The 15,862-nt window shown below is 35.3% G+C and overlaps 1 long non-coding RNA gene across 3 annotated transcripts; it reads right to left on the bottom strand.

Annotated features, from left to right (window-relative positions):
* Positions 1 to 8,027: 8,027 nt before the first annotated feature.
* On the bottom strand, positions 8,028 to 14,619 carry LOC135775835 (uncharacterized). Of its 3 annotated transcripts, none has more exons than XR_010543947.1 (6): positions 13,454 to 14,619; positions 12,919 to 12,942; positions 12,399 to 12,825; positions 11,502 to 11,660; positions 11,293 to 11,388; positions 8,028 to 9,801 (listed from the first exon to the last, which is right to left on the bottom strand). It is a non-coding gene; the product is annotated as an uncharacterized lncRNA (long non-coding RNA). The 3 variants fall into 3 exon arrangements; XR_010543948.1 differs by having other exon boundaries at positions 14,344 to 14,619; XR_010543946.1 differs by having other exon boundaries at positions 12,919 to 14,619.
* Positions 14,620 to 15,862: the final 1,243 nt, after the last annotated feature.

The raw sequence follows: 15,862 nt of genomic DNA, 5'->3' as shown, positions 1-15,862 counted from the left end.
CTGCTTCTCTGTATATAAATGATGTGTGGATGTTCCCAAACTCATGACAGTACAATCTCTATAGGAAATATATAGGATACTGTATGTCTTCATGAAAACTTAAAATGGAGGAAAACATTTGAAGGGAAATGATATAACCAGTTATATAACTTTTATGCTGTTACTTCACTTGCATATCATCTCGGTAAACATGGTGCCATCTAGTGAACTTTTATGAATAACAGGTATGAACAAAATTTTAGGAGAAATAAACAAATAAAAATAAGGGAATAAAAGGGAACAAACAGGGGTCAGTTACCCTCTAACATTTGCTTATCATATATTTTAAAGTTTAATATAATTTATTTTAAAGTTAAGAAGTTTAATGCTTTGTCTATTATTTACACTGCGAGAAAAAAATCCACAGGGTCATACATTTTAGGACATTTTCACTAAGATGTTCGAGGTAAGATGTATGTACAATAACCTAAATTAATGTGTGTATTTGTTTTGAAATCAACATTTTAAAAATCGTAAAGGTCTAGCAGAAGATTTTCTTTTTCCAGGTGGATCATCAAGACATTTGGTCGTCCCTAGGTTCGCTTTCTGCACATGCGCACTTTCAGGTGTATATGTGTGGTGGTCTACGGTTTCATTGAAGCTCGCATTCATACCTTGGTTTTTTTTTCAAAATGTCTGAGGATTGCAAGAGAAAAGTGTCCACAAGAAGAGAAAGGCCTCTGAGGAAAGAAACAAGACCAGAGTGTTTTTGGGAGACTATTTAACACGCTGGCATGCGCTAAAAACACAGGTTGGGCTTCCCACGCGAAGTTTCTACTCGACAGGTAAAGTTTGGCATGCTATTTGGAGAAATTAATTTAAAATCACTGCTAGGAAAAGTTGATGTAAGCTATGATTAGCGATGCTAGCCCTGGCACAAGTCATACAGTACATAGCCGACTGCAATTTCTAAACCGATTGAAGAGAAGAACTAGGCTCGGGCATGTTCTCTCTCTCTCTCTCTCTCTCTCGTGCACGCATTTAATAGGCGTTCGCGTTCCCTGTCTGGAGCATGTTGCGCATAGATATGTATATAAAGGCTAGATGGCTCAAGGCGGAGTCAGCTGTGTCGTCACTTGGCGGCCATCTTAGGTCAGTGCTGCCATAGTGCTGCTCCCTGCTGCTGTGGACGGAAGGTGAGTGACATACGCCAACTAAAATGCTCGTAACTTGCTGAATTCTTGACGGATTTACAAACGGTTTGGTTTTTTACAAACGTTATTAACGTGGCTATAATTCTGGATGCTTTAACATGTTTCATGAATTTTGTATTTATTTTTAGTATACATATTCAGTGTCATAGGTACATCTTTGACGTGTATAACAAACCAATCCGTTTGAAAATCGGTAAAAAATTAAGCAAGTTATGGTCATTTAAAAGTACCTGCATCATTAAAACTCAATGCTACGAGTGAGCGAGCGCCCTGTCCTAAGATGGCCGCCAAAATGCGGACGTTCCACTCAATTGGCCATCAGCGCGGACGAGCCATCTAGCCTTTATATACATATCTATGATGTTGCGCATGTGCATTTTTTTTAGTAAAGGGGCGGTTATTTTAAAACAATTCGGGAAAATCTTCCGCTATTCACCTTATTCCGCCACGCCCCTTTTCAATTCTTCGCTCTTCCGCATTTTGTCAACCGACTTCCGCTGCTAATATGGCACAGTGCATTCGGGAGCTAGTTTGGTGGTTAAAAGATTGTTCGTAGTTCACTATAACTTTAGCTAAATGAGAAATATCGCAACTGCTGTAAATGTTTTGAATTAGGAGCACGGAGAAAACTTGATACGACGCTCGGATAGTCTTATAATGTCCCATCAATCGTCTCGTGGTTAGAAGATATGAAGCAGCCGCGGCAAGTAACCTATGGGACATATTTTATTACCTCGTCGTGTCAGAAGGAGTTGATGGAGCAGCATTATTAAAGTAATTATGCTTACCAATATTTACACAGTGATTTCGTCTTTTTTTAAGCAAATGTGCAACTTAGCCAGTCCAATATCTATTTCGTTTTTATGTGGTAATGTACCATGATAGAATTCATTTGCAAACTTGCCAAAACTTATTCCTTCAAATCAGGAGACTTAAATCCTTTTAAGTGGAATCTACAAAGCTCACATATGGTTTAAGAAATTCCTTACAGATAATATCTGATCACACTGTAAAGGTTTATATAACTGCATGACAGGTAACATCTGATCACATTGTAAAGATTTAATATAACTTCACAATATCTGATCACATTGTAAAGGTTTTATATAAATGCATGACTGGTAACATCTGATCACATTGTAAATGTTTAATATAACTGCACAACATCTGATCACATTGTAAAGGTTTAATATAACTGCATAGCAGGTAATATCTGATCACATTATAAAGGTTTAATATAAATAATGCACAACAGATCACATTGTAAATGTTTAATATCACTGCATGACATCTGATAACAAACTGTATGAAGGTTTAATGTAACTTTACAACAGGTAAAATCAGGTCAAATTGTAAAGGTTTATAAAAATAACTATGGACTTAGAAACAACTAACTTTTCAGCAAGACCACCCTGCAATGAATTAAGACACAGCTTTGTCAGAGTCATCAGGAGCTGATCCCAAGTGTTTATCTGGAAGCTGTATGTGTATGTACTGGTGATGTGCTTAGCGACTGAATGTAATGCATGCAATATCAACCCTGTGTAAAGCTGACAAAGATGGTTGTTTCTCAGCAGAGATATGTACTCTTGTGACACCTCAACACATGAAGCAGAAGCATTGAAGCAGTTTCTCAGACAGGGTTTACAGGACTAGGCTTTAATTATATTAGGACATTTTAGTTTTACAAACAAACCACATCTTGTGACAAAACAATGGCACTCATATATGTTGAGGTATGTCAGTACAAGGTGTTTTTAAATTATTGTAGCTCAAATAAGCATTTTAGCCTGGGACCGGCATAAGGGCTGTCCGGGAAACTGCAAGGTTGTTTTCCCATATCAGATGTAGGTTGCTTCAACGTTGAGTTGTGATTTTTAAAGTGTAGTTGTGTTCAGAGACGGATTGATCCTCCCATTGTGTTTCTGCATCACAGTTTAGGAACACGTTGATTGTATCATCTCAGTTGTCCATTGCATCACTAAACATCAATGCATCTGTGAAAATAATATAACCATAAACATTTTTATGTTAGTATTTAAAAGAAACTTGCATCATGAGAATTAATTTATAAATGACATCCATACTTAAACAGAACAGTGTGTGAGAGAGAGATGCATTAAAAAGAGACAGTAACATTATACACACAACCTCTAACTTCAATGTTAAATAATATGTCGTTTAATAGGTCATTATCATCAATATCTGAATGAGAAATTAACTGACCTCCTAGCATCTGAAATCTCTGTAACTTGTATGAATCACGTGAGCTACTGTAAGAATGTAATGTACTATAATATATTGCTGTCTTATCTTAAATATAAAAATACAGGTGGGCAATGAAAATCATTCAAAATAATTGCATTTTATAAACTAACGTTACTGATCTTAAGTTTATTCTTAGAACGGACATCACAAATCTAACGTTAGGCGAAAGAGCACATTAAGCTAAGATAGCTTACCTGAAACTGACCACCTTTTCAACACCCGGCGTGGTTTAAAGTTACCGGAACATCGTAGTCGAACCATTACTTGGGATTAGGGTGTTCCTCAGTCGGCTCCCCGTCCATTAAAATTGGTAAGAAACAAACATAAAGGCGCTTGAGTGAGCTTTTTAAGTTTATCGCGTCGGCTTTAGCCACTGCCTCAGCTGCTCATCATATGCAGCCGGAAGTACGTTGACAAAATGAGCGCAATGGCGCCGCCCTTGTTGTCGTGGAAAATAAGGTGAATACCTGTTTGATATAATTGTTTGATACAATTATAATTTTTAAACACAAATAATCTCAGTTTATTTGGGACTTTTCATATTTTTTTTGCCATACTTAAAACCTTTTAAAACTTTCAGGAACTTAGTTTCCTAATATTTTCTATAATAGTATAGTTAACACTAATGTAAAGTTAATGTAATGAGTTTGAAGTCACCCTCAACTCTAGGTACAGTTCAAGGTAAATTTTAAGTAATATAAAACTGAATAATACTTACTTGCAGTATAAAAACCCCATTGTTCTGGTGACCATGACCAAATTTCAGCCAAGCTTTAGGTGTAGGACAGATGACCTCACATTTGTCTACTACTTTCTATACAGAAGAGTTCAAGGTCAATGGCTGTGTCAAAAAATCAACCCCATACCCTGATTTTGTGCACTCTTTGAGAGAACAGCTATTTGTAATGGTGTTTAAAGTCATAGTGGAGATTATAAAATGCACTCACTGAATCCCACGATGCACCGCACCAATCAGTAGCCATACAGCCGACACGTCACTGAGGCTTGCTCCAGATGTATTTCCGCGTCTTGACACAAGATGGCGCCAGCAGCCCTTGCAGTGTAGCCAGCCACTGTACGAGTTCACTATGTCATGTTGATATTATTTCAAGCTTATAGTAAGTGCAGCAAATGTGGATTGATCAAATATCATTGTTATGATTATAGAAAACTGGTAATCTGAAAAGCAAGAGGTATTGAATATTTCAACCCTTATTAATAACTGCATTTCATTAAATATCATATATAAGCACATTTAAAATGAGGGGGTGATGAAGTTAATGAGTTTAATCTGCACATTTATTAAAGAAGTCCTCCTGGGAAATACAAAGGTTGTTGCTGAAATAATATAATGGCACCTGGCTCCCCATCACTGCTCTTTTCTCCATACTTACCTCAGTTTATTCTTCTCATTATTCAGAATTTTTCAGATTTTGCAGAGTTCAGCTATTTTTTTGTGTGTAAGGCTTTAAGGGAAAGAAGAGTCTGGGTAGGCCTAATAAATTGTCTCCATCCAATTAAAGGCCAGAGTATTCATGATTTTAAAGCAGCTTTGCCATTCTGAGCAAACTGCTGGTAAAATACTTAAGGAGTGAATGTACTGTATGTTTTCTCTTTCTTTTTGTTAGCTAATCTATTTGTGAACAACTTTATTCATGCTTGGATGCATTTGAAGCAAGAGCTTTTTTTAGGCATTATACAGTAGTGTTCCTCTAAAGCTTTTCCCTTAACACCTCATTAACTTTCTCTTCGGGAGAGCGCACGCATGGTAAGTGAAGGTTTTACAATGTGTTTGCATTGGTAAATGTTTGGAAATCACTCAAAAGGAAAGTGATGACGCAGAATATCTACAGTGATTGATGTTTATTTCTTTTTGAGTGTCTGAGTTTTTTGCTATTGTAATATACAGTACTGTGCAAACATCTTAGGCCATCAAACCACCATTAGATTGGTTGTTTTTGCAATGGTTTAGTGATCATATATAATCATTTCTCAGATTCTTTATTAGAATTCAACCAGAAAATACAGGAAATGTGTATGTAGTATTAAAACAATATAAAAGTATAAGCTGAAGTGTCAAGTATTTAGGGTAAACTCCCCAATAGCAGGAAACTGAGTAAAAAATAAATATGGATGGACATTAAACAGTTTTAGGTTTTGCTAAAACTGTTTTGCAAAGCTGGTGGTGGTGGCCTAAGACTTTTGCACAGTACTGTACATTGAAAATCACAAGATATATTACAGTATTTACAAGGCCAATATCTATTTTTTTTTCTTTATGTTCTTAATGTATATTATTTTAGAAGGTCCTGTCACAGTATTAACCTCCTAAGACCTGGATGTCCTTGTATGTGGACATGAAATTTTTCTGATGTTTGCAACATAATACTTAATTCTGTGAAACTGGAGCCTACACAAACATGGAAAAATACACTGCTTCATGTTCTAAGAAAAATATTTGGTTATTATATTTATTGTTTTTTCCTAACCCCAAAATAGCTGGTAGAAATCTGAAAAAAGACAAACCAAATCATGGGTCTCAGAAGGTTAAAACAATACAGCTTTTATGTGGTGCAAAATTGATTTTATGCTCTTCATAAATTAGCACTATATTATATACTATCTTGTAATATAGGCCGACATAATATATCATAATTGCGTAATAAGGTAATTATGAAAAACACTTGAAACATTAAAAGGTTTGTTGTTCAACTGTTTGTTACTTAACTAATGTTACTTAATCCCATTAGTTTACATGAACAAACAATAAACACATTAATAAGCACAACTATAATTTACATGAACAAACAATAAACATATTAAATTACATGACACAATAAATAAATAAAATTACACAATACATAGATTACAGTTCCACAAACAAACAAAAAAGTACATTGTCTTGTTTGTGGTGTACAGTATGAGTCCTGTATAACAAAATTAATGTAACAGATCAATGTTAAGAACACCAAAATTAAAATCGTTCAATAAAAAATATTGATATCCTTTTCACTGAAAGAATACAGCACTTTAGTCATCAACATTTTTTGGTCCTGTCTACATTTATAATATTTTTTAGGCCAATAGAGGGTGACAGTTTGTAATAAAAATGTCAGAAAAAATAAACAATGACCAGTTTTAATGTTTTAAGTTTTCATTTCAAACCAGTTATTTTTCTTAAGTACTAAATTTTCCTAGGAAGTTCTTAAATAGTTCTCTACACTGTAAAAAAAATCCGTAGAAATTGCAGCTGAGTTCCCGGTAACTTACCATAAATTTAAATTCATGTTATTTACTGGCAACATTTTGTTCAAAGTTAAATTAACATTTAACATTTACAAGTCTTTGCCTTTACAGAGTAAAACTAAAAAAACAGCATCAAGCTAAACATTTTGGGAAACAAAATCTGAAGCAAAAAACAGAAAAAGGTTGATGATGATTTCTGGTTCCCAGAATGCTTTGCTTGAGGCTGTTATTGTATAGTTTTATTCTGTAAAGATAAAGACTTGTTAATATTTAAAATTTATTTAACTTTGAACAAACTCTTGCTAGTAAATAACATACATTTAAATCTACGGTAAATTACCGGCAACCCAGCTGCAATAACATTGTAATTTCTACGGAAATTTTTTTACAGTGTAGAGCTAATATTTTTCTGTCTGAAACTATCGTTTTTTTATCCCTTCTTTTCAATGATACTATAAAGTAATGGTGGTGATGACACAGTGGATAAGACACACGCCTTTGGTGTGAGAGACCCAGGACACACCATTGTGTCCCTGAGCAAGACACTTATCCTGTAGTTGCTCCAGAGGCGTGCAACCTCTGACATAAATAGCAATTGTAAGTCGCTTTGGATAAAAGCGTCAGCTAAATTAATAAGTAAAGTATTACTATATCAATAATAATTCTATTTGTATTAATACTGTTTAAGTTGATGTTATTACAGAATTATGTAACCCCACATCCCCTGAAATGAAAGGTAAATCTATTACAAAACTAGGTGAGAACTGCATTCTCGATGGCCCTGACAAACTAATTAATTTTGAGACAGCAGTGGTTTACAATTAAAAAAGTAGCTATAAGGCGAAGCATGAATGCATTTAACTTGTACATAGTTTTATTTGTTTGTAGTGCACTGTAAAAAAAAATTTGCTGTGAAAACGTAAAAAAGTGAGTCAACCTGATGCATTAAGACTTTTGCGTTGTCTCAATGTATTTTAAATAATTACACATAGTAATAATAAGATGTTCAGCCAACTAACACTTGCTTGTTTTTGCAATTCTGATTTTCTTATTTTCCTAATTAAGATTTTTGTTTTACACCAATTACTGTTGTTCAGTTAATTAGCTTTTTTATGTTCTGTGGATGAAGAATTTTCAATTAGCAAAATTATTATGCATGTTTGCCAACTAACACTTGCTTGTTTATGCAATTTTGATTTTTAAATTTTCCTAATAATGATATTTATGTCACCGCAATTGCTGTTGTTCAGTTAATTAGCTTTTTTATGTTTTGTGGATGAGAAATGTTCAATTGGCAAAATAAAGACAGGTCAAAAACAATTCTTTTTAGCATAATTTATTTCAATTAGAAATAAGATGCTACACAACCCCAAACTCTTCACAACATTTAACTTTTTTTTAAAGTTGTGACACAGCAGCTGCACTTTAAAAAGTCTAGATTCCATCTTCAGTAGGAACTTAAATTTTGCATACACGAAGCATACAGACAATCACTTAACTGTAACAGCATAAAACTTGTATCAATTTAGGATTTTTGTTTTTATCCAACAATAGTGTTTTTAATGCCTTGACATGTTCTGTAATCTAAACCTTTTCAAATTACCCCATTTAAACCAACATTTAAAACACTTGTACAGTTTTATTTAAAAGGATAGTTCACCCAAAAATGAAAATTGTGTCATTTTCTTACTCCCATGTTGTTACAAACCTGTATAAATGTATTTGATTTGATGAACATAAGATATTTTGAGGAATGTTTGTAACCAAACAGATCATGAGCCCTAAAAACAGATCATGAGCCCCATTCATTTCTAAAGTATTATTTTTTCCTACTATGAAAATGAATGAGGCTCATGAACGGTTTGGTTACAAACATTCCTCAAAGCATCTTTCTTCCTGTTCCTCAAAATGAAGACATTTGTAAAAAAATAAGAGTGACAAAATGTGACAATTTTCATTTTTGGATAAACTATCCCTTTAACAATTTCAATTTTAAACAACCAGTTATAAGAGCAGACATGCTTACTGAAACCACTAACCTGGTATGGTATGATGTAATACAAAATTACAATTATATACACTTTAAAGGGTAACTAAACCCCGGTCAGAGCGTGACTCCACCCACTGGCAATATTTGAAAAATGCAAGAAAAGTGGGCAGATCCCAACGGAGATAGAGATGACGAACTAAAGCTCGTACCAAGTGTGTGTTGAGATCGTAACAAGGGCGTGGTGAGCTTGAATCTGTTTACGTCACGAGTAATTTTTTGAACCCAACATCCAATAGGAAAATTCAACTGCAGTAGCCACCGTTCAACCTGAAGAGGGCAGCACTCAGACGTTTTTACACTATATATTGCAGTATTGAAACACTTTATATCCAAATGTCAAAAAACTTACTAAAATCAATGAGCAGCACTAATTAAGCATCATTCTTACAGATCATTAACTAAAAAAAGTTGGTTTAGGGTTTAGTTACTCTTTAAGAACAGTCTTATGCATCTTATGACAAGCAAAATAGATGTCACCTAAAAGAATCACGTTGTATCCAAGCTGCACTTTAGGTCTATTAACAAATGAATCCCAAAAAGGATCCCAAAACACTGTTCTGATTTTCTTTACAACAGTTTGTTCTTCAGAGAAAGCACACGTTTGGTGCATTTGGAACAGTTTGACATCTGTAACAAGAAATAGAGATGCCAACTAAGAATCCCCAAACCTTGTATCCAAGCGAACTTTAGGTCTTAAAACAAATGAACATCAAAAAGAATCCAAAAACACGGTTCTGATTTTCTTTACAACAGTTTGTTCTTCAGAGAAAGTACACGTTTGGTGCATCCAGATCCCAGCTCCATGAAAACATTCTGAATGGTGTCAAAAGTGTACTTAAGAGCTTGAGGATAGGACATGTTTAATGCATACAGAAGGCCAAAAAGGTATGCAAGAGCAGTAGAAATATCTGGGAGATCTTTCAAAACGACGACCTGCTCCAACACAACAGCAATGTTTACAACCTCTGGTGATGGTCCCTGGGTCTCATCTTCCAAAACACACAGAATGGCAATAGACACTCCTTTTGCCCCATCTTCGTTGTCCTGTTACACAAACAATAATCTATTAGAACAGATATTTTGTAGTTGCATTCTATCCATAATAGACTATAAAAGTCAATAGTCATTAGGGCTGGGATGGTTGTAATTACCACAGAACCACCGCGGTGGTGGAGTGCAACCCACGGTCGGGAAGTGTGCATGTCACAAATTATAAAAAATATAAAAGTATAATCTTGCCCAGTGAGATGTCTTAAGGTTAGTGTTAACGCAAACAGCCCGCAGACCCAGAGTTAATGCTCTATTTGCAAGGAAAGACAACTGATATCAGTGATGTAGCTGGCTTGGGAGCAGAACAATGAGGCAAGATATTGGCCGTTTCTCAATTCGAAGACTGTAGCCTCCGGAGGTCGCATTTGCAAGCTGCATGCGTCATCAAGATGTCTTATTTCATAACATTAACAATTATAAAGTTGACTATTATTCTTTGATAATCATACATTGTTGTAATATGCTTATGACTTGCAAATGTTCTAATATGCTTATGACTTGCAAATGTCTGAAAATAATAAACCAGGCTTGATGACATGCAGCCTGCATATGCGACCACCGAAGGCTGCAGCCTTTGGATTGAGAAACGGCTGTTCTGGCTTGGTCACTTAAAGTTGCGAAAAAGTATCAATCTGCGCTACCAGTATACCATCAGAACGCGTTTTCAGCGCCTCCGGAAACATTATAACCCAAAAAAGGTTTCTCACTTGTTGTTTCATGAGTGTAAGTGCTACAATAAACACGCAGATATGCGGCGATCCCCTGGGTCCTCTGGGGCTCGGCTTGAGCAGCCGACGAAATGGCCAAGTACATACGCACAGTTGCTTAACTTTTTTTTTTTTTTATTTACTTCACGTCGCGTCTAAAACCACACGGAAAACATGATCGCGCCGCTTTCCCCCTCTTCAAAACGCCTTTCGTTGCTAAGTAACCTAAGCATTGCCTGACCCTGTGACGAGCACCCACCAGCAGAGAAAGAATTTCACAAACACAATCTATAACCACCGCACCAAGAATGCCAATATGCAAAACTAACAGATTGAAGCTTTCATTTGTTCCTGCCTCGATAAAAATGCTGAACTCTACCAAAAAATAATGTCCACACAACATATTAAAACATCGTGTATACACACTTAACATTTTAGATTTATTAATGGATGTATTTTTGTTTATTATTATTATTAATGTTTGGGTTTTTTTATTGTCTGTTCAGAACAACACTGTAGCACCTTTGCCCAAGACAAATTTCCCTTCGGGGAAAAATAAAGTTTACCCTTTAACCTAACCTAACCACCTTGGTGAATTTGTGCATTACCACCGCAGTGGTAAAAAAACTGCCACTGTCACAGACCTAATAGTCATTAAACAGTCAACATTTGCAGACTCACAAATATAAGACTAGAACAAGTAAATATTCACTTTTTTTAAACAAACCTAATGAACAAAAATAATCAAATCTCAAAACTTTAAGCCTTTACTACTTACTTTGCATGTCTTGAACAGCTTGTTTGGGTCCTCTCAAAGAAACAAAGGCAGGCCTTTCAAAGCAGTAGTCCTTCTGTGATTAACAATATCGGTCATCTTAAAAACATACAAAGGTAACAAACAATTAGCCAAAGTAAGAAAACGGTTCATATCAGACAACCTAATGTGAATAAACCTTCACAACAGTTAAGTTATGAAACTAAACTTGCCCTTTCATCAAGTCTTTCTAGGAGCTGTTCCATATCCTCTCCAAATGCAGCTTTTCGAGCTCTGTATACTTTCAAGAGCTTTGTTGTAAATCGGTCCATTGCTGCCCTGAAGACATCAAGAAGGTCGTTATCCGGGATTCTGAAGAATTCCTCAGCAATCTGTTTATAACAAATACATATTGTAGTAACGGTAACAAAACTTAAAGCATAAACCGGATAAAAAAACATGCGTCTTAACTTGAAATACTATTCATGCAGAAACACTACTTCTTGTAGCAAAATCAGCGTGAATCTAATGTCAATGTCCTTTAATACACCAGAAATGGCATTTACAGATAGTTAAAATGTGTATTACATGTGGTGCCTTAAAGGGTTAGTTCACTCCAAAATGCTATTTTTTTAATAAATCACTAAATCACTTGTCGTTCTAAAACACCAAGTGATCCGATTGTCTTCAAAAATATCTAAAAAATGTGTTCTGATGATAACCAGGAGGCTTTGGTCTGTCCGATTGACTTCAGTTTGTTTCACAATTTCCCTACCACCCCACAAAAAAAGACAAGGCATCGCCAAAAAAGGTCCATGTGCCATCAGTAGTTCAATAATAATATTATGAAGCAACGACAACACTTGTGTGCACAAAAAACAAAATGAGCAGTTTTATTCAACAATTTGAAGTCAATCGGACAGACAGAAGCCTCACAGTGTTAATTAAAAATATCTAAAAATGTGATCTGGAGACAATCAGAAGTGTAAGTGATTTTTGATAAAATTATCATTTTGGGGTGAACTAACCCTTTAAGTAATAAAAAATTTTTATACGTTTCTAACAAATTTAGGATAATAAAACAAAATCATTCAAATTAGCCTTTTTAACAAAGAAAAACCTGATATTACCTGTTCCTGGAGAAAAAGTGCAGGCCACCTCTGCTGCAAGTCTACAACCATTGGTTGATCTTCTACCACTTCTTTTCTTCTCAGGGAAAAAGTTAATTCCATTTTTTCATGTATGACCACCATGTTGCTTCTTGCCTTTTTTGTTTCATCAATCAATAAAAGTTTTTGTTCTTCAAGTGAAGCATCTGTGTGGTTGCATGGATGTTCTGGGAATATGCAAGACTGCTTTTTCATTGGGCAGTTCCGAGATGTCAGTCAGGCTGCAAAGGGCATTCCCAAAATCAGGGTCCTGAAATTGCAAGATGAACTGTCCTTGTAACTGCAGTTTCTCCTTCAGAATACTAATAAGGGACTCGACAGACTGTGGCACTTCAAAAAGCTGAAGTCGGGCATCGGTTAAAGAAATGACAACTCACAGTAGTAAAGCCTGTAAAGCGAGAGGTAGACAGAGAAAGTTCTTTAACTAAAAATTACAATGATTTTTTCCCCAATTAAAAAAAAAAAACACCTTTACACATACCATCAGGCAAGTATTTTCATAATCCTGGAAAATAGAAAAAAATGCATGAGTTACAAACGTATTTGAAAACACATGAAAAAAAACTAATTTGACAATATATTGCACTCAATATGGTAATATTCTTCAGCATTTTTAACTAATTTCAAACTGTTTAAAATCATGTTCACATGATAATAATCTAGTTCCAATTTATTTATACTTTGTCTTACATTCACCAAGGAAACCAAATGGGTTAAGGTTTACTGCTTAAGGCAAAGTAGTCATTTGGTGACAACTAATTACAAAAGTGCTAACTATAGTGTGCATTGATGCAGAGACAAAATATATTGTCAGTAATTTTATATACTGATAATTAAGCAAGTATAGCAAATAGCACTGTAGTGTGTTCACCGTGGAACACAGCATGCTTCAGAGAAAAACATGTACAGAAAATTACCGTTTGGTGAAAATGTAAATAAATCCTATACCCAGTCATTGGTGAAATGTTTACAGAATTCAGCAGATTTATAGTTTTGGTAATTGTTCATGTACATACCATAAACAAGAGCTTACAAGTTTAAGTACGAAGCTGAAGGAACAAATCCGACTTCTTTTCGCGAGTAGTCTTATTTATTGCGTAGTCAGTGAATTTACGATGCCTTCCAAATGGCGCTTCGGTCACACACACAACAAACCCACGTGATAGTCCGATAGTCGCATTTATCTCGAAGTTGTTCATGTAAACTGCTTTTTCCAGACTTTGGAAAGAGGTTGATTACGACGTGGGTTTCGTGTGATGTCGACAAGGCACAGGTACGACGGATAGATTGAAAATACATAATATGCATAGAGCGCTGCGCAGACTGAACGGCGTATGACGTCAAAGTACAGCGAGAGCATACACAGCAGACTGTTCTAGAATCAGTATTGCTGTACAGCGTAGTAAAAGTCAAACACATCAAAAATCCGGTTTAACACTATGAAAAATATATTTAAATTCGTTAATACGGAGTACAACCACTTCCTCTTAAACATTACAATAGCACCACATTATCAATAGCCTAACAAAAAGCCATCAATATTAACTCTGGACATTTTTTGCTGAAACCATATTTTAATTAAGTACGCTAATATAACCGCGTAAAGTTAATATATAATTTGCTTCGAGGTCCTGATTGGATTGCGTTATTGATTCCGAATCACTAGTTCATATTCAATTTCAATATTTAACCTTACATCTAATTTTAAATTTCAAAGATAAATATAAGTATATGTCAACATTACAACTTTAAAGTGAAAATGATAATTACCTGCCACAATAAGTCTTTATGAAAACTATGCTTCCACTGCGCAAACATATTTGCATCACTAATGAAATACATTGTTTGTAAAAAGAAAAAGCTTTTCATTTCAAGTGCTTAAAATTAATTAACGTTAATTACTCACCTGAAACTGTTTCTCCCTGCTCCAAGTCCAAAATGGCAGCCAGAAAACGTGGCGAGGCTGATAATGAGAAAGGAAACCCCGTAGATGCATGCGCGCGCAACTCAATTATAAAATGTATGTTCATATAACTTGGTTAAGGACGTTGCTACAACATTTTGCTGCATATTGTTGGACTAACATGGATTTTTACATAGACTCACAATATTCACAATTCCAATTATCTGTAACTAAAAAAAAACTGTTTTCTGAACAAATGGTCATTTTATTTTTTACAGTGTGTGTATATATGAGTACTGTACAAGAAAAGGGTGTTGGGGAACAAGTACACTGAGTCTGACACTATATGTAGGGCAGAAGAGTGAGGGAGGAGCGTGTTGTGGAGAAAAAGAATAGTACAGGAACATAAAAGGCAGAGGGCACTGTGGGTGAGTATGAGAGAGAGAGAGAGAGAGAGAGAGAGAGAGAGAGAGAGAGAGAGAGAGAGAGAGAGAAAGAGAGAGAGAAAGAGAGAGAGAGAGAGAGAGAGAGAGAGAGAGAGAGAGAGAGAGATGATCGTGTGGGTGTGCTGAAAGCTTCAAGCACTGCAGTATGTTGCAGTACCCAGCCCCCACTGACATCAAAGAGCAATACTCTATCAAATATTATTCTTTAGTTTTTTTTTTTACTTATGCTAATGTTTATACATTTTATCTGACCTATGCGGTACATCAAAAAAGTCCTTTAAATTATTTTTATCCTTGTGAGTCAGTTCATCACTCAAACTGATGAGGTGCCACAGCAGGTCCTTCTGTAAGTGATGATGTCCCCTGTCAAAGCCCCCATCCCTCTCTCTCTCTCTCTCTCTCTCTCTCTCTCTCTCTCTCTCTCTCTCTCTCTCTCTTTCTCTCTCTGTGTGTGTTTATTCGTGAGTGCGTGCATGTGTGTGTGTTTTCTGTGAAATTCACAGATTCTGAAGGTGATGTGTGGTCCACCTGTCATTACAACAAAGAAGGGAGAGACATTTTCATGTTTTGACTAACAATACTCATTAAATGCTTCAGTAAACCTGCTAACATATTTGTGACCCAGAGGATTTATACAATAAATAAGCTTTCTATTTATATCGTTTGTTTTGATAGGACAATATTTGGCGAAGATACAACGATTGGAAAATCTTGAATCTGAAGTAAAAAAAAAATTGAAATGTTGAGAAAATCGCATTAAAAGGTCAAAGTCCAAATAAAGTCCCTACAAACGCGTATAAGGGGGTTGTTATAGAGCTCTCTATTGGCTTACCGCTGTAATTAAGTTGTTGGCTTAATGAGCTTTTACATAAAAAGTAAACTTGAATGGGAAATTCCCAGAGTGTGTAACAAGAGCAAGTTTGTAGGGGAGTTTCTGGTCCAATTTTGTTAATGATTTTCCGCATCCACAAAAATAAAGTTTTGATGAATTTACGATAGGAAATGTACAAAATATCTCCATGGGACATGCTATTTACATCAAGTATTAATAATTTTTGGCATAAAAGGAAAATCGT

This window comes from Paramisgurnus dabryanus, chromosome 21, assembly GCF_030506205.2.
Source record: "Paramisgurnus dabryanus chromosome 21, PD_genome_1.1, whole genome shotgun sequence".
Lineage (NCBI taxonomy): Eukaryota > Metazoa > Chordata > Actinopteri > Cypriniformes > Cobitidae > Paramisgurnus > Paramisgurnus dabryanus.
The sequence above is the reverse complement of the archived record's forward strand: the minus strand, read 5'-3'. Positions and strand labels throughout refer to the sequence as shown.